The 19,659-nt window shown below is 42.3% G+C and overlaps 2 protein-coding genes across 2 annotated transcripts in view; both read right to left on the bottom strand.

Moving 5' to 3' along the window:
- LOC309702206 (protein NLRC3-like) overlaps positions 1 to 19,659 on the bottom strand; it is a 361,701-nt gene that overhangs the window by 43,383 nt on the left and 298,659 nt on the right. The gene's annotated exons all lie outside the window — the stretch shown is intronic.
- LOC309702415 (NACHT, LRR and PYD domains-containing protein 12-like) overlaps positions 1 to 19,659 on the bottom strand; it is a 325,943-nt gene that overhangs the window by 209,550 nt on the left and 96,734 nt on the right. The window lies entirely within an intron of this gene.

Below are 19,659 nucleotides of genomic sequence, written 5' to 3'. Positions count from 1 at the left end.
CTACAAATTTAGTTGAAATTTAAATATTTTAACTATGGTGCCTCCTGTGAGGGCTGTCTGTTTTCCACATTCTGCAACGGTAAAATACGACTTAGAGGCGGATATTTGTTTTACTTTATGGGCAACAGTTGTTGACAAAACTCGCCTCATGGTTGACTCTGAGAAAAAAACTCTTTCCCACAGAGGGGAATAAACTTATTCGAATATGAGCTTTTTTCCTCACTAAGACTAGTTTTATGGGGAGATGTACGAAACCGGGTTACAAGCAATGATAATATCGGATGTTGACTCCTCAGCGTCATCATTTTCTATCTATTGAGAAAACTTATTGTTAAAGTATTGAAGAAAAAAACTCCTCCTTGGCCCGCGGGGTGGGGGTGGGGGTGGGTGGGTGTGTGTGTGTGTGTGTGTGTGTGTGTGTGTGTGTGTGTGTGTGTGTGTGTGTGAAACAAGATCGCCTGTCGCTGGTTCGTTTTTCAGTCTCTCAAAAGGAAAAGTAGTATTCACTAAGCGATATTTATTCATTTTTTACACATAGGCAGCCTGTAGGTTACAAGCGGATAGAAAGTTCTTCTTTTCATCACAAGCTATGGTGTATCTTAAAGGTTTTTTACAGCGTCTGTATTATAGGAAAATAAAATTACTATTGAAATCTCTACAGGAAGTCACTCTTTATTTCCATTACAAACGCCGGTGCAGCTTAAGAAAGTAAAATTACATCCGCTCTGTCTCTCTATACATCACAGAATCAGCTGCTGCATCACCGCTGTGCTTAGGGAACATGACGCAACAGGTCTGAAAATGACTAGACACTTCCGGAGTATTTCCGGTAGGGTCATAAGGTCCGGATCGAGATTGAATATGTCATATTCAAAACCTTCTTCTTTGGGAGAGCAGATCTCATCGGACACAGGAACGCTGCAGAAGGAAATCCATCTTGTGTCTGTGCCTTAGAAATTGTGACGGACTCCTCTCTCTGCTTTTTTATTCCCCTCCAACAGATGGCGCGCTTCCGGAGGTTTCCCCCCTCCCTCTAAAAACTTTTTTTCCCAACAACAGATGACGCGCTTCCGGGGGTTCACCCCTCCTTTCTCAGGGTGCAATTCGACACGGTTAGCAACAGATGGCGCGCTTCCGGGGTTCGCCCCCCTTTCTCAGGATATAATTCGTCACGCGGGGGGTTTCCCACCCCCCCTTCTCCGGATGCGATTCGTCACGCTCATTACACGCTTCCGGGGGGGAGGGGCGGGAGGTCAAAAGGTCGTGATTAGGGCCATCAATCACTTCGGATCAAATTTTGTCATAAGCTGTATGGGATTATCTCTCTCACAAACATCATGAAACAAAGGCTTTGTAAAAGAGGACATGAGATCCTCTCTGAACAGCACATTCATATCAAACACAGGACTGAACAGGATATACTGAGTCTGTGCTGTTTTCATTGTTACTTGCTGAGTATTTTTCCAGTGTTTGAAATGTGACTCAAGTCTGATTCTTCTACTGTGTGTGAACTCTAAGCAGCTGCATTAAACAGCTGCTTTTCAAACCAGGCTCAATCCTATGACTCTGTGAATGTAAACTTTTGTCACCTGCATGAATAACAATCCTTGATCTAGTCAGGACTGCAGTGCTCCTGTGATCCCAGCTTATAGATGGAGGCTAGCATGAGAGGCTCAGCAGCTAAAGCAGCACACCTGGGTCTCCCAGCCTATTAAAAGCAGCCCTTTGCTTCACCTGCTTCACTAAACATTATTATTATTATTTAAGCAGAGTGGTGTGATTCATGTAGGCATTGCTGTGTGACAGGAGGACTTTTCTTGAAACAGCTCGTGTGACGTGAGCTGACGTAAAAACAGTGATGTTAGCTTGATTCTCTTGGCTAAAACTATTTTAAAAAGAGGGTCAATCATGCAAATCTGCCAATAGAAGCCAAAGTTACAGCCCCTCAGAGTTTAAAGAGAAAAGGCCCGTTTCCAACACTCGGTTGTGCAAAGGGAAACAGGCCCACAGTGCCTGAGTGTGTGGGTAATTCTTCAAATAATATTCAAAAGCAAACATTTTTAAGCATGTAAATAAAATTCAATCATTTCTGCTCTTCAATACCTAAGAAATGAAAACTGGCAGATGGTCCCAAAATGTGAAACGCCTGGCTATCTGTGCATTTAGTGCTGCAAGTTTTCACTGTTTACCTTCAGAAGCATAAATCTCTGCACAGATAATGTTCATATGTGGATTCCTGGTTTCTGCAGTTAATTGTGACCCAAAGCATATTTTTAAAGTGGTTCCAGGCAATAAAGTCTAAAAATAAATACATCTACTTCCTTTTTCTGTGTTCCAGCCTCAGTGACTCTGACACAGTGCTGTAATATTTACACCTCTGATGAAAGCAGAGTTTGTAGTTGCAGAGAAATACTCGACTCATTTTGGGCATTTACGAGCAGGAACCTCAGAAAGCCCCTCGCTGCTTCACTGGTTAAGAAGCAAAGCAAACATTAGTTCACAGTGATGTTAATTAAGGCCCAAAGTTTAGGAACGAACGTCAGCACTTCACTAATGAATGTAATGCTGATTCATGTGCTTGTTTTGTAATGTGCATGTTGTGCGTTGCTATTTCCCATATTCTTTGGCACTGATAGATGAAGAGTCTCAGGCAGGACCGAGGCTGCCAGCTGCTGACAGTGAGCAGGGAGAGAGCAGCAGAAGCTGGGCAAGAGCAGGGCACCTTCAGCCCCCTTCATCAGTCAGAAATCATTTGGGTGTCTGTGTGAAATGTCTGATTTTTAAAATCTTTTTGTAGACATATTTATTAAATGTTTAACAATTATATAGAAGAAAGACAATGTAAAGAACAAAACATGACAAAACAAAAATGAGTTGAAGTTATGAACTGTTTCTGAGAGACAAATAACACCAGGATCCTTTTTGTGTAGCTGACAGCTGGTAACTGTGCAGGGGCGGGTCTAGCAAAGTGTTGCCAGGGGGCAGGTAGGGCATTAACAGGGAGAGGGGGGCACAAAGAAATACTTTTCTTTCTTATTCTCATTTAAAATGTCTCACTTTTAATAAATAATTATCTGAATCTTACAACAAACGTTTCCATCTGATGTAAAATGTATAGAAATCCATTATTGTACATAGTCATTTTTTAGGGTTCCATCATAATTTCTTCAGAAGTAAGTACTGCATATGATGCCAGTGTTTCCCACATTTTCTAGATTCTGCACCAGTACTGTGTGTAAAATGCATCAAAAAGTCCGTTTGATTCTTTCTCACCTGTCTTTCTGTCTCCTTTCACTTTTTAAAGGTTGCCATGTTAGAAAACATATTTTGCCCTGCCGTGCTGTTTATTGATGTGGCAAATGAAAGGTTTATGAAAACATATCTAAATCTGTCATCAGTAATCAGCAATGATCATGTCTCACCTCTAGTCTCTGTCTTAATGTCAGGTTTCCACCGTGTGTTGTAGATGTTCAGGAGGTTAACTCGACCAACAGTCTACTTCCTGTTTAGAATACCAGGACAGGGAGGATGGTGCAGGTTTAAGTTTATTAGACTGATGCATGTATACCAACAAGACAGCGTCCATCACTGTGACAACAGCGTTTGTTTTCATTCAAAGGCTTCATGGTTTTTCCTTTAATACCTGGGGGGCCGGTCTCCAGTCAAAATGCCCGGGACCATTTTTTGTCCCAGTCCAGCCCTGGTGTCAGATCTGCATGCAGTGTCAATGAGACGATCAACAACAGATCAGACAAAACACTCAGGCGGACACTCCTCTGTAGAAGGAAACATGGAAAGTGTGAGGTAATCAGTGCACAACATCACTTTGTATTTCAGGCTGTTTTTATATAGAACTTCAGCACCAATGTAAAAGTTCTGGTTTTAGGAAGATGAAGAACATTTTCAGGAAGGATGCCGTCTGCAAGCAGAGCTGCTTGAACCTCAGCGCTGAGGTCCAGACTACTTCCTGTGAAGCCACGTGATGTAAATCTGCTGCTGTAACTTCACAGTTTACTGAAGCTAAATGCAACGTTACCATATAATCTGTTTTCAACAAAGGTTTCACTCCGTCCGGTGTTGATGGAATGATTCAGGCCGTACTCGTCAGGCTTCCCGTCGACCACACGCATTTCAGTCACAAACCCCGTGACTGACAACAAGGGAAACAGCAGAAGAAAAGATGTGAAAAATACTGGATGATGATGATGGAGGATTAACCGCGGTGGCTAAACTGTTTCCTGTCTTTGTGGGCGTACTCACAGGGAAGTTTCCAGGCACGTCAGTCTTGGTGGCTAAAGTCTCCATTTTCCAACATGTATCGCTACAGGTGCAAAGACACAACATTAATCATCAGTGTAAATATTTTAATGCTGTCCAAACGGTGTTTGCTTTGTCTGTCCTCTCGCGCTCACAGAGGAAACGAGGACGCCACCTTCAACCCATCTTCAGTTGGCTCAACCATGGCCGGACTTCCTGTTGGCTTTGTGACAGCAAACCACTTGAAATGAGAGCAAACTGCAGTCAAGCACCACTTACAGCAACCTGTGGACACGCAAATGGAAAGCACTGAGAATCATACAGAAGCATAAGAGCTGTTTATTGTAACACGTGTGTGTGTGTGTGTGTGTGTGTGTGTGTGTGTGTGTGTGCACATTAATAACACACTGATGTATGTTAGTTTGATTTATGCTATATCTGAGAAAACAACTGCAGAATTTTACATCAAAGTTTCCAAAGCTGATGTTTTGTTGTTCACTCTGTTTTATATTCATATAGTTTGTTGTTTTTAAATCAGTGGACAAAATAAATATTATCACACAAAATCCAGGGTGAAACATAACCAAATAACCTAAATGGTGAAGTCATTATAGAAGTACATGTTGCAAAGGTCAGCCTCCTGTATAGACTGCTAAACTGTCTGGGGGGGCCCTGCCTGTCCTCGTTGGATAAGCTCCACCCCTTTTCCATAAGACGGAGACATTTGTATGAAAATAGATGGGCAGTAAAATAAAAAATAAAAAATATTATGGATGACTCTGTAAATCAAAGTCCGCCTGAGGCAGAAGCAGAAACCATGAGGAGCACAGCACCACTCCCAGAAGGGCACGAAGTGAAGCCATAGCTGCTGAAGAGTGAAGACGTGATGATGGAGGAGATCACAGATGAAGATCTGCTGCCTGCTGACTCTTTATATAGAAGAGTGAGACTATCTCCCCACCAGCAGCTGCACTTATACAAACCCCAGGTGCTGGGATGGCTTTGAACATGTGACATTTTCTGCAAACACATGGACAGTTTCATAAGCACAAAGATTATTCCTGCAGCGGCAGAATCGTATCCACTGTGTGAGAGGTGAACGTCAGACAGTTCTTAGAAAATGTAGTTTCTCTTTAAGCTTTTAACGTCTCTTTTACCCCCATTTGTCTAAAACTACTTGACAGCCCTTCATGTCAGAGGTTTATTACCTGTGCAGGATGGAGCACATGGTCTCAGTCAGGCTGGACACGATCACTCCTACAGGAAGTAAATGTGATTTTATTTCACCTGTGAAATGATGAAAAACAGCAGAATAGCTCACGCTAACAAACGGGTGTTGAAATGTTTCATTTTCTGCTGTTTCACAGGTCAAAAAGGGCGTCGAAGCAAACTGAAGCTGAGCTGCTGCTGCTGTTGTAGTGCAGCATCTGCTGTGTGCTTCATCAGAGAACCTTCTGTACACAGCAGACAGAGGCTGCTGCCACTGAAGTCCATCTGCTAGAGAGCTTTAAACACTGGTTATTGAAGTGGCTTTGATGATACTGATACACAGTCTTTGCTGCTGTCACAGGACAGGGATCCACCAGGGAGTAGTTGTCAGGATAAAGAGCCTTCGCTTCTCTAAATATAAACTGGATACTTGTAGGAAACTTTGGGAAGCAGCATTTTTCCTCATATCGTCTAAACTGAAGTTAGCTCAGGTGCTTCTTCCATACTTGCTCTGCAGAAAGCCAAAGAGTTTGGAGCTCTGCAAACATTTGCAGCACAGCTGGATGTTTGTAACTTTGGTCACCTCTGTATCATCCCTCAGATTCTTTCTGCACAGCTTTGAAACCATGACAGCACGAGTGATGCTGAGGAGACGTCCAGTTTAAACAGACCTTTATTCCTGGAACACAAACACATGAAGTGATGCTGCTAAAGAAGAACATTTAATCGCACTAATGAATCAAGCATCTGTTTGTCTGTCAGTCTGTCAACAGTTCCTCTGATCGACTTCAGACTTGGTGGGTATTTTGTTTTTGCAGCGGTCAAAGTCGATCAGCGTGTTGCTTTGTCTGCTGTAAATCTGCCTGTACAAAGGGAAACATGCATGTTTTAGATGCAAACTCACAACATGGCTGCATTTTTGTGATTATGTGTATTTTATATTGATTTATTCTATTATGTTTTGTATATGAATCTTTACAAGTGTGTCGATACAAAGGCTTGATTAAAACAAAGGTCTCAGCTGTGCTGTTAGGGATGCTCTCATATTTGTTTCAAATGTAATAAATCAAAGGATTTCAGGCTTTTCATCCTTTTTATTTGTTTGGTTCTAACAGCAGCTGGATAAAAACATGCAGGTGATGAATATAATTGTGTGATATTATGAGCATTGTGAATAAAGAAAGAGCAGAGATAGTAAAAAGGAAACAGGTGATGGACGTGAGATTTTCAGAACAAAAGCTCCTCAGTGAGACGATCACCTGGACACAAGGTCAGGCAGCTGGGACTCATCTAGAGAGCAAAATGGAAAAGTGATCTGTGCAGAACATCACTGTTGATTGCAGTTATTTACATCAGACTTCTTCTCTGAGATAAGAGCAGCATTTGTGGGAAAGATGACAGTATTTCCAGGCTGGATGCTGTTTGCAGGGAGAACTGAATGAAAGTCTCCTGCACCTCAGCGCTGAGGTCCACACCTGTGAACACAGATGAGGTCAATCTGCTGCAGCACGTAGAGCTTTACTGATCAGCAGGTTCAAAGGATTCAGCAGAGCGTAGAGTCAGAGCTAAATGCCACATCACCATAGAGTTTGTTAATGTAACCCAACCAGTGCAGGGGCCTCCCTACACCCCGGACTCTGCGTTGTGTTAAATTGTGTTGGATTGGGGTGCACCGCAGAGAGACCAGTCGGACACAGGTGTTCAATTTGTGGCTCGGACCGCGCCGTTTATTCGGAAGCAGGGGCAAACACCACTCCAACTCTGCTGCTGGCCCTTCGCAAATCACAGCAAACACTCCGTGACTATCAACATTGCAAAATACAACAACACATATACACAGAATACACATTAAGTAACAATAACCGTGCCTTCTACAACATTCCACGGTCTCCGCGATGAATACAACACAAAACTGATGCAGTTCGCCACTGGCAGTGCTTACCTTCGCAAATCACAGCAAACACTGACCCAAGATGGCGCCCGCGCGAACAAGAAATCTAAAGTACGGTGTCCTGCAGAGGACGAATGGCCAAAATTGCTAACATTTACACCATATATGCAGCTCAACAGCGACACCTTGTGACTTATTCCAGTCACTACCTTACATTAACAACAGCTTTCTTTGCCCTTTGTCTCGATGGACTGAATCAGGGATACTCGTCATACTTCACCTCAACCACGTCACTGAGAGACCCCAGCCTGACACAGCAGCAGAGATGATGAAAGCAGAAACAGCAAACAGATGCTTCAGTTGTGTTTCTCTCTGTGTGTGCGCTCACGCCCACTTGTGTGTGTGAACTTTCCACGTACCTCAGCTTGTTTCTCCAACATGAGCCATCAGGGCTGAAAAACATCACTAACACATGAATTCTTTCTCTTTTTGTTATCACCTGTGATCATGTGTCTCATGTTTCTGTCATTCACCAGTTCTTGTATAGTTACGTGTAACTAGACTTCTGTGGGACGTAAATGATTGTTTTGTATGCAGATCTGTACAAAGGATGTAAACACTTGATTACAAAGGAGATCTCAGCTGTGTTGTTGTGGATGGACTTCAACGTATTTGTTAAAAAAGAGAATAAAGCAAAGTGTTTTAGCTGTTTGGGAGTTTTTGTTTGATTCCATTCAGTTTTATTTCTATGGAGTCAAATAATAAGAAAGGCTCTAGAACAGCCCTGAGTTTGTCCAGGTGACACTCCTCTGAAGAACAAAGACAAAGAGGAAGAAGGGGATTCGTTTTCAAGTCTTGTTTCTTTCAAAATAAAAGCTGAAATGTTTTGGAAGCATGATAATATTTCAGCCAGGATGCCGTCTCCAAGGAGACCTGCACCTCAGCGCTGAGCTCCACATCACGCCCTGTGAAAGCACAGATATAAATCTGCTGCAGTGAGAAGAACTTTACCCAACACAAGTGTAGAAGTAGACATTTGACTTTACCTACAACCTGTTAACAACAAAGCTTTCATTGCCTCTGTTGTTGATGTCATGTAGGACTAATCATACTTCACATCAGCCATGCACACGTCAGAGGATCTCCAGGCTTTCAGTCGTCGTCTGTTAGTCGTAACGTATCTCCTGTTAAAGAGTTAAATGTGCGTTCTCCATCTCTGTCCCCTCACAGCTCGCCGTATACCAACTCCAGGTGTGGTAACCGTGGCTGTGCCCATCAACACGCTGAAGCTGAGACGCCACCCGTCAAAATAAAAGTCTTAGTTCTGATATTTTGTAATGAGTTTGTAGATTTCCCACAGCTGATCGTAACAGCAGGCTGCCGGTTTGGAGAAGCCAGTTCAGGAATACTGGAACAGAAGCTAAACAAAGTCCTGCTGTGAACAGCAGCAATATGGATTTTACACATCCATCCATTTTTTCAGCTCAGGGTCGTGTGTGTGTTTGCACCATGTTTACAGAAACTGGAACGTGACTCCACTTGTGGACAAAATGAGCGTCGCCAAGAGTTTGAAGGCGTTTTGGAGACTAAACATGGTGTTTTAGTGTCAGGGGTACGATTAGGTTGTTAGGTTGTTAACCTCTGCTGCCACGCTGACGGCGTATGCGGCCAAACGGAAGAAGACAGTCTATATTCTTAGCAGCATGCACGGCGTGGTTCAGACTGATAACACTACCAAAAGGAAGCCAAACACTGTCACCCTTTACAACAAAACAAAGTGTGGCGTGGATGTGATGGACCAGATGGTTCGGGAGTACACTGTCCGCAGAGGAACACGGCGCTGGCCAGTTGCCGTGTTTTATAACATGATTGACATGGTAGCACTGAATGCACATGTGCTGTATCAAGCATGCACCGGGACGAAGGAAAGACGGGTGGACTTCCTGGTGGAGCTTGCAAGAGAGTTGGCTCACTCTCATGTAGCTGCGAAGAAGGCAAGAAAAGAACAGTTGCTTTGGACACAACCCTCCACACCGAGCCCTGGAAAAAGAGCCACGTGTCAGGTCAAACACAAATGCAAGAACAATCATGCCACTGTGCGATGTGTTCACTGCTACAGATACACATGTGGTAAATGCAGACTACAGATACCATGGCAGTGCCAGGATTGTGAGTGATTGCTGAAAATGTTGAAATGTACTCACTCACTTTTTATTATTATTTGTAAATATGTGTACAAATGGTTGGTTTTTTGTACTGTTTTTATCAATAAATCTCAGCAACAAAGGACAAACACAAATGTGTGTTGATTTCTCCCTAAGATGGCAAACTGAAACACTCCAAGTTGGTGACTTTTGGAGATTTATTTCCCTGGATGATTGAGAATGCATCAAGATGAAACACAAAAGGAAGTTCACAGCTTTTAGCAGCTCCAGCACCCCCTCATTCACACACCCCCACTCCCCTCCCTCCAGAATTCCCAGGTAACAACCTAATATACATATGAATGACTAGTGAATTTAGCTTCCACTTGGCTGAAGCTAAAGCTTAGCTAAAAGCCATTTGGCTGCTCTCCGGGTTTTAAAGGTAGAAAGGTAGAAGCCTGGGACTCCTAGTGTTAAGAGCGATGGTGATGCATGGAAAAAACCACCTGGTCTCCTTACATACACCTCCCTCAGCCAGTCTTTCATCATTTCCTCATCCATACAGCCCTTTTCATTTGCCTTAATGATGATTCCTGCTGGAAACTTCTCTTTAGGCAAAGTCTTTCGCTTAAAAATCACCATAGGCGTCAGTTTCTGTCTATTAGCATGGCAGCAAAGCACAACAGTAAAAGAAGACTTTTCATACCCCGTTGTGCGTATCGCTACCGTGCTGGTCCCCTTCTTCTCCACAGTGTGACTCACTGGGATGTCAAAAGTGAGCGGGACCTCGTCCATGTTTGTGATGTGGCTGGCCTGGATGTGTTTGTCGCCGATGTGTTTGCTGCAGTAGGAGCGGAAGATGGCCAGCTTTTCCTTATAATCCGCTGGAAGTTGCTGCGCTACCGTAGTCCTGGTCCGGATGGAAAAATGGCACCGTTTCATAAAACGAAAGCACCAAGACGGGCCTCCTCAGAAATGTTCAATGTTCATCTCTTCAGCTAGTGAAACTGCTTTTAGCCGAATGGTGACCGTCGAAACGCTTCTCCCGCTCGCTCTTTGCTCGATGATCCACCGCTCGAGTCTTTCCTCCAACTCGGGCCACCTCGCCTTATGTCCGCGGAAACTCAGCTGCGTTTTCTTGACCTGCCGGAGCTTGTTTTCTAGCTTCCTCCATTTGTGAACCATCGATTCATTAATCTTAAATTCTCTCGCTGCTGCTCGATTTCCATGTTCCTCCGCGTAGCTGATGGCCTTCAGTTTAAACTGTGCTTCGTAAGCGTGTCTCTTTGCCATTTTCAGGGTTGTTAAAACAACGATGTCCTGCATAACGCAGATACCTGTTCTTTTATACACGTATGTGCGATAAAGTCAACGCACACACTTCACTCTTTAGCGTTCTCATGGTGTTCTCTACTACGTCCTCATTACAACACACAGGGCGCACTGCGCTATAGGGCGCGCCGTACTTTTTGAAGAAAATCTAAGACTTTTAAGTGCGCCTTATGGTTGTGAAAATACGGTATACATTTACATACAGTGACTTGTCTTTGTAACCAAAGGGGGTTGCAAGGGGAGGTGTTTTGTAAACTATTGTTTGATGTTTGTCAATAAAAGGCAGCGAGAGGAGGCCATCATCGGGGTCATTGTCGTGCTGGACACAGATGAGAGGCCTCCCTTGCGCAAGTAATCGATCGATCGACTGTCTTGTTTTCTTCATGATGAATAAGTCTCTAGAATTAGCGGGGCTTGTGGAAACACAGACCCAACAGAAAACTTTAACCTTGTAGACTTCATTATGTTCCAGCTGCTCTACAGACGCTGTGACCTCGAACTTAAGCAGGTCGTAACGTATGTGCAGCTCAATAACTTCATAATCAGACCCTGTGGTATTTAGGCAGCAGAACAACTAAGAATAACAACTACAAATAATGTTTTTAGGTTTCTGTTGTACTGCAAGGTTCTGTACATGTTAGGATGCCTGGGTCGTCGACCCAGGGTTTTTGAGTTTATGATATTATTTATACTGTCTAGTTTTTGGTTTCTTTGAGTTCTGTCTTATGGCTTAGGTCTCTGTCTTCTTTAGTTGCTCTGTGTCCCCTATCACCTGCATCCCCTTGTCTAGTTCGCGTCTATGTGTATCCTAAGTTCCTATATCCCCGTGTTCAGTCTATGTTTGTGTCTGCCCTGTTCCCACATCTCTGTTCCCTTTGTTATTGTCTAAGGTTGATTTCTGGGATTTCACACAACCCAGGATTCAGATCGTGAATCCATGATGGGCTTGGATTTACATCATTATAAATGAAATGTGCTCTACTTGGAAGCAGCCGGCCCCGCCCCTTTTGACGGGTTGTGTGAGACTTTAAATCATCAAACTGTAAATTATAAATTTAAATTGTTATTGATCCTTTACCCCGAGTCCTAAAGTGTAGATTTATTTTCTTACTCTTCTTATATTTATTGTTTGTTTACTTGCACCGCTGTAACTGCAGCCTCGTCGTCTCGTCTCTCTATATGCTGGACTGTCTGTAGCGGAGATGACAATAAAGTTTACTTTGACTTCAGCAGCGCGCAGGCGCACCGAGGGCTCTCGCACTCACTTTATAGAATTTAGAAAAAACATGGGTGCAGATTATAAGTCTGTATCATAATATCTGTTTGTTGTTTTTATTTTGTTTTGCGAGTTGGTTATTAGATGCCGCTCCAGCCAGCCAGAGACTCCCCGCCGCCCCGCCCTCTCCTCCCTGTGCCGCCAGCAGCAGGCGCACCTCGCAAACATGTCAGACATGCTGTCAGTAAATGATTGGTTTCTATACATTTCTAAACACAAAACCTCTTCACACTTCTAACATGCACATTTACACAACTAAATGGCAGTATTGATGAAAAGAAACACATTCAACAAATCCATTTAAACCTTAAAACAAACAAAAGGAAGCATCTCTATGGACAAACAAACCACTCCACTTGTCTGACATGTCACTCTCTTTATTACCTGTTACTTTAAAATTCATACACTAATTATGTCTGCCCATCTCTCTAATGTGAAGGTCAAAGGTCAACATCCCAGTGACATAAGAATAATCCCAAAGGGGCAAAGGCAGCGGTTAATTTAGCACATTTAGCATTAAGGGTACAGCAAGGATATACTTTTACTTATTGTGGCAGGGGTGTGGTCTCTGGCCTGCTGCAGTGGAGGCTGGTGGCGGGACGTTGGACGGCACAGGTGAGGGTGATGGAGCTCATGACTCTCCCCTTTATAGTGACGGAGGAGACTGGCGTGGGGGAAGCGTGTAGTGGAGGAAGCCGAGGAGAGAGCTGGTTTCTGGCTACAAAGACGGCGTCAAACCAGAAAAGATTGCTCGTGGTCAAATAATGTGTAATAATAATGAAATAAATAGGCCATTGGGAAAAACGGGATTTTGAAATAAAGACTGACTTTGAAAAAAGGACATTTTGGATTAAAAATGGCTGGGAATAAATAAAATGCCTCAGGAATAATCTCTGTTATTGTGAAAAATAATGATCATGAAATAATATTTCACAATAATAAGTAAATTTATATAGCAGAATGCAATATATTTCACAATAATGAGCTTCTTTTCAAAATGTGTTCAATTATTTCACAATATCATTCTCACATTACATATCTGTGTCTTATTTATTCACATAGTTACTTATTTCATCATGACTTATTTATTTATTTCATTTTGAACACTTTGGAGTTCCATATGGTTGTAGTGGGCTTGTAATGTAAATGTGTCTGATTAAATGTGACATTAATGCTGACGCTGCATAAACCTGATAAAACAGTTCTATTAGTGGGTCTGTGTGATCAGCATCAGTGGGTGAAGCTGAGGCCTTGACTAGTAGAACGTCATGTTGGTGTTTAACAACACATGAGCCAACATCAGACTCCGAGCGCTACGATGCTAAAGATCAGAAGATCCAGTGTGACATCATCGTTACCTGGCAACAGCAGCCCTCATCTGACTTTATTGGAGGATATTTACACCAGCAACACGGTTTAGTTTGATATGACGGATTAACAACATGCGCTGTGATATCCAGTTCATCTGTAACAGATACTGGATCTAATCAGTCAGCAGATATTTGATCAGCTTATTTATAATTATACTAGAAACAAACACAACTGTGTTGGTGATTCATGCAAACTTGCATATCAGCCTTTGAAGGTTTTGTAGTATTGAGAACAAAGAGGTTGTGTTAGGGCTGAAAAGCCCGACTTGTTCTCCTCTGCAGGTCATCAAATGCACCACAGAAGTTTGTATTTGCACAGCCTGTATATGTTTGATGGCTTTATTATTCTCTGTTCAAAGACAGTAAATATGGAAAATGTCTCATGTAGTATCAGCTTCATTTAAAATGACTGCAAACATTTAGAGAACATGTGCTGCTGTTTGTCCTACATTTCAACACTGAATGAACCCTGAAAACATGATGGCAGCTGGCAGGTTGGAGTTCACATGAAATATTGGCTGTGTTGGAGCTATTTGTTCTTTATTTTTTATTATTTTGAAATTAGTTAAAGTTTGTTGTTAGTTTATTTATATTTGGGGGTTTATTTGTTGGTTAATATTTTGTTTTAAATGATTTGTTTTGTTTGTTGTTATTTTGTTAAATTAGTCAGTAAGAGCTGTAGGGCCATTTTGTTTCTATAAATAAAGAGACTGGTATAGGACCAGCATGCATTGGGGTGGGCCTATGGTTTTTTACCAGAGCAGGAGAAGCAGCAGGAAGGATTTTGTTATTGCTTGCCAAAATGGATAAATAAACCAAAACCAAAACTCTCAACTAAAAGGTTTGGACAATGGACTTCTTTTGCCTGCGTACGAAATATTACCTCAGTGCAGCAGTGGCTTGTGGACTTCAAGTTGTGGGACGTTTGATCATTCAAAAGTAAAGGAATTGCCACTACAGGCTGTATGAAGACTGGAAATATAGATGATAAAAACATGCAGCCAAACATTTGTGGACATGAATAAACTATCTGATCCAAAAAGCAGGAAGTGACACAGCTAGAAAGTGTGTAACAGCTGAAGTCAAATGTAATGCAGAGTTGAATCTGCACTTGGATCCATCTGTGAAAGGTCCACATGTAGGGATCACATGAGTCCTGATGTTTGTCAGTCCAGCTTGATAACTCCATCTACTGTGGCTACATATACTGGGCTGGTAGCTCCACAGTGTTGGAAAGAAACTATTAAATGTGCAAAGTTTAAAATCAGAGGCTCTTCTAACACAGGAGCCATGTTGAGTTTAGATCACAGCCGACCACCGGCAGTCTGAAATGGAATGAAGCCCATTGACAGCCAGCAGGTCTAAACAGGAACGCACCCATTTGTATGTGTGGCAATGATGTGGCTGCGGCTGACACAGGATTGGTTCAAACTAAACATCAGACACATTTCACAGAGTTCACAAATAAACTCACGTTTTTATTTTTGAAGATGATCATAAAGTAGAATTTATGGTCCAGTAGAAACAGCAGGAGGTTTGAGCCCTTCTGATGGCAAGGCAAGGCAAGTTTATTTGTATAGCACAATTCAACAACAAGCTGATTCAAAGTGCTTTACAGAGACATTAGAAACAAAAACAAATAAAAAGCATGATTTAAAATTGATTAAAACAAGCAAACAAACTAACTAACTAATTAACAAACAAACAAACAAAACAGTATATAAAATCAAAACAGATCAGAACAGTAGATAAAATCAGTAGTTAAATGTAAGTTTTGAAATTTAAGCTTAAAAGTGTGGATTTGGTGCTTTATTCAAATGCAGCTGAGAACAGGTGAGTCTTCAACCTGGATTTAAATAAACTGAGTGTTTCAGCTGATCTGAGGCTTTCTGGGAGTTTGTTCCAGATATAAGGAGCATAAAAGCTGAATGCAGCTTCTCCGTGTCTGGTTCTGACTCTGGGAACTGATAAAAGACCGGATCCAGATGACCTGAGGGATCTGGAAGGTTCATACTGGGTCAGGAGGTCACTGATGTATTTTGGTCCTAAACCATTCAGAGCTTTATAGGCCAGCATCAGAACTTTAAAGTCTATCCTCTGACGGACAGGCAGCCAGTGTAAAGACCTCAGAGCTGGACTGATGTGGTCCACTTTTTTGGTCTTAGTGAGGACTCGAGCAGCAGAGTTCTGAATGAGCTGTAGTTGTCTGACTGATGTTTTAGGTAGACCTGTAAAGATGCTGTTACAGTAATCAAGCCTACTAAAGATGAATGCATGGACTAGTTTTTCCAGGTCCTGTTGAGACATCAGATCTTTTATCCTTGATATATTCTTGAGGTGATAGTAAGCTGACTTTGTTATTGTCTTAATGTGTTTTTCTAAGTTTAGGTCTGCATCCATCACTACACCCAAATTTCTCGCCTGGTTTGTGGTTTTTAGATGTATAGATTGAAGTTCTCTGGTGACCTGTAATCGTTTTTCTTTGGCGCCAAAGACTATTATCTCAGTTTTGTTTTTGTTTAGCTGGAGAAAATTGTGGCACAACCAGTCATTGATTTCCTCAATGCATTTACCAAGAGCCTGTACAGGGCCTCGGTCTCCTGGTGACATTGTGATATATATTTGTGTGTCATCTGCATAGCTGTGATAGTTTATTTTGTTGTTGTTTATAATCTGTGCCAGTGGGAGCATGTAGATGTTAAACAGAAGGGGTCCCAAGATGGAACCTTGGGGAACTCCACATGTGATACTTGTCTGCTCAGATGTGAAGTTACCTATTGATACAAAGTATTTCCTGTTTTCTACGTATGTTTTGAACCAGTTTAGTACAGTTCCTGAAAGACCTGTCCAGTTCTCCAGTTGTTTGAGTAATATGTTGTGGTCAACTGTATCAAATGCTGCACTGAGATCCAGTAAAACTAAGACTGACATTTTTCCACTGTCTGTATTCAGACATATGTCATGAATAACATGAATAACAACCAGGCCATCAGCAGTTCTACCCCCAGCTCTAACACCTACATAATACACTATACATATAGTTATTGTTAAGGTTCAAATATTGAGGAAGGAGAGTACAAACAACCAGGTCCAGAAGAGCTTGGTCAAACAATTGATTTTAATGAACACAGGCGTGGGGGGACCAGCGCCGTACGCAGACAGCGCTGATCTCCGACTAATCAAAGCATAAACAGATATTTTATACCATCGGGGTTTGAATTTAATGACGCCCCTTCAACGTCACACAGATACATACATACATACGTCAAATCAAAACCACAATGACTTTTAACACAGTTTGAAAAGAACATTATCTCTATCTTCATGGCAGATGTTTCCTGTCAACCTTTTGACTGCCGCTTCTCCAAAACCACAGACCATGCTCTGCAGTAAGATACCACTTCTGCACGCCCGCAGTTGCAAGCAAACATGATTAACCTCTCACCTATAACTGAATGTATCTACTATGTGTGTGTGTGTGTGTCACGACCTCACTTGGCACTCTGTGTCACCTCTCACCTACTAACGCTCGCAGTCAAACAGAGGCCACTCTCACATGTGTCAGCAGTTTACTAAAACTATATATGTAGTATATTGAATAAATGTTTTAATCAAGAACCTCTACTAGAAGCTTAATAAAAGAATATAAAAGTATAAAAGATAATAATGAACAACCTGGTTATTCAAATAGCATCATCCAAACAGCTCCTCAGAATAAGCTGCACTTACACTCTGCTTTTAGTTTCACTTTTGCAAAAGCACGCTCTGCAAACCTGCAGTTTCCTGTCAAGACTTTGCACAGAGTGTCCTCAGAATCAACAGAATCAGCCCATACACACTTAAGATTATAACAAGCATTCAAAAGCATTTAAGATCATAGATTCAACTCAACAGTTTAAAGTGGTTATAACTGCACCTGTAGTAAAGGCTAATTGGGTACCAAAATGTTTAAACATCTGAATGCAATATCAATGCTGTAGATTATATTATTAATGCAATGGTAATGATGATGATTATTAACAGTAGCAACAAAATAATTTCCCTGATCTCCACATTATACAGGTTATAGTATGTTATATATAAATGTAGCTGAAGCAGTTTCATTTGTAGCTTCACGCTGCACTTCATATGTTTGTCCACCAGATGGCAGCACAGAGGCCTGTGTTGGAAAGCTTTGAGTAATGAAGCGTTTTCAATCCAAGCTTCAGAAAGCTTCATGTGGTCATCAAGGAAGCAACCAGGAAATATCTGCTGTGTGTAAAAACAGCAACACAAGAATCCAGGATGAAGACAAGAAACTCAAAGCTCACAAAACAGGTGGAGCTAATTTTGTGACGTGTTTCTGTAAAAACACCACAGAAGTGAATCATCAAAGTTTCCATGTGAGCTGATGATGCTGCTGCTGCAGAGTTTCTGTGAAGCTCCTGTGACCCCGCCTCCTCATACAGAGACATCTGATTGCTCTTCAAACTGCATCACGTGGACACATGTGATTGTGTGTTGTTATATTGATCCCAATGCTGGTATCAGTCCTGGATCAATAACACTGGATGGATGCGTTCAGCATGGAGCCCTGAGCTGTGTTACAGACAAACATGGAAACTGACAGGTCTGTGTCATTCACAGTCTGTAACACTTCTAAACAACAGAGGCTGACCCAAGTGCCTCAGAGCCAGGCACGCTCACATCACAGCTCTCTAAATAAGCCAGTTTCAAAATAAGAGCTGAAAGCTGTGTTTGCTTGTGTTAGCTTATTATTGTGGAGACTAACATTCAGTGATCATGTGTTCAGACTCATAATGATTACTCTCAGAAATCCTCATCTTTGTATTTACTGTGTGTTGGATCAATAACTGAGATTCATGGTATCACACAGCTGTGCTGCTGCTGATGTCAGCACATCTGGAACAATACGAGGTATCTGCTAGCAGACTGAGCAGGACGTGAGACCTGTGGACTGTTTAAAGCTGTCCCTCCACAGCTCACTCAGACCTGATCCACACCTCAGTGATATTCTCTGACTTCCTCAGTAGAGACAGAAACCATTCAGATCTGGGACCATCAGCTGACTGATGATGTCACACAGACTGTGTTTTTCAGGAACAGTGATTCTGATGTGAGCCTGCTAGCTGACAGCAGACCTGATGAAAGCACATGTTCACATCTGTGAGGACAGACTGGACTCTTTGACTGCACCTTGGTTCTCCTCAGAGGTCTGTACAGGAGCATGTCCACCCCCACTGAAGATCTCAGTCACTGTGAAACATAGAAAGCTGCTTGTGTGGCCTCTGCCTCACATGTAGATACAGCTACAGGTTTCTCTGTCAGTCAGACTGAAACAGTGTCCTGATGCTGCATCATTCAGCTCTGTGCCCCAGTCAGCATCACTGGGAGCTACCAGTGTTTCTGCCCTTTTCCTGTAACACTACACTCAGCACAGGCTCAGCTGGTATCCAGTGTTGGACTTTGGCTTCAGCTGCTGTGATAGATCCTCTAACATAGATCAGCTCTGCTACATGTTGTTAGATAAGTGCAGCTGCTGTCATGTCCTGATGTTTCTCTGGCTCAGCAGCTTCTCCATCAGAGGTTCACATGGAGCTGATCCAGTATCTCCAGTAACTGTGTTCTGTGCCTCACTGGTTCATCCTTCTGTCTGTGTGACGTCAGTCAGATGTTGAAGTTCAACTCTGTAATCTTCACTGTGTCACAGAGTTCAGTGAGTCCCGTTATTCACAGTATCAATCAGATCATCAGAGAACAGCTGATCAGCAATCAGTGGTGCCAACAGCGCCTCCTGTGGTGAGAGGATGCAATAATGCAACGTAGCATTTTTCCACTCAACACTTGCAGTCATGGAAACTGTCTGTTGGATCTGTGTGACGTTGCTTTCTTGGTTAGAGTTCCTCACAAATGTCCAGATGATTCTTCTAATGAGGCGTCGACCATGTTTGCAGCTCTTTGGAAGAAAACGTCGCCCTTTGCCATCCTTACTTTTCTTTGACTTCTTCAAATGCAGCTGAACTCCAGCTGGTATTTTCTTGGACTTTGCAGCTGTTTCTGGTCATCAGTTCATTCCTGCAAACCTCTGAAGCTGAACAACAATGATGCTGCATTGCTGGCTGATCCCAAAAGGTTGATTCTGTTCATCTGGACGTTTTCAGAAACGTTTGCTCACTGATC

This window comes from Aulonocara stuartgranti, assembly GCF_965226115.1.
Source record: "Aulonocara stuartgranti genome assembly, chromosome: 3".
Lineage (NCBI taxonomy): Eukaryota > Metazoa > Chordata > Actinopteri > Cichliformes > Cichlidae > Aulonocara > Aulonocara stuartgranti.
This window is presented reverse-complemented; position numbering and strand designations above follow the sequence as displayed.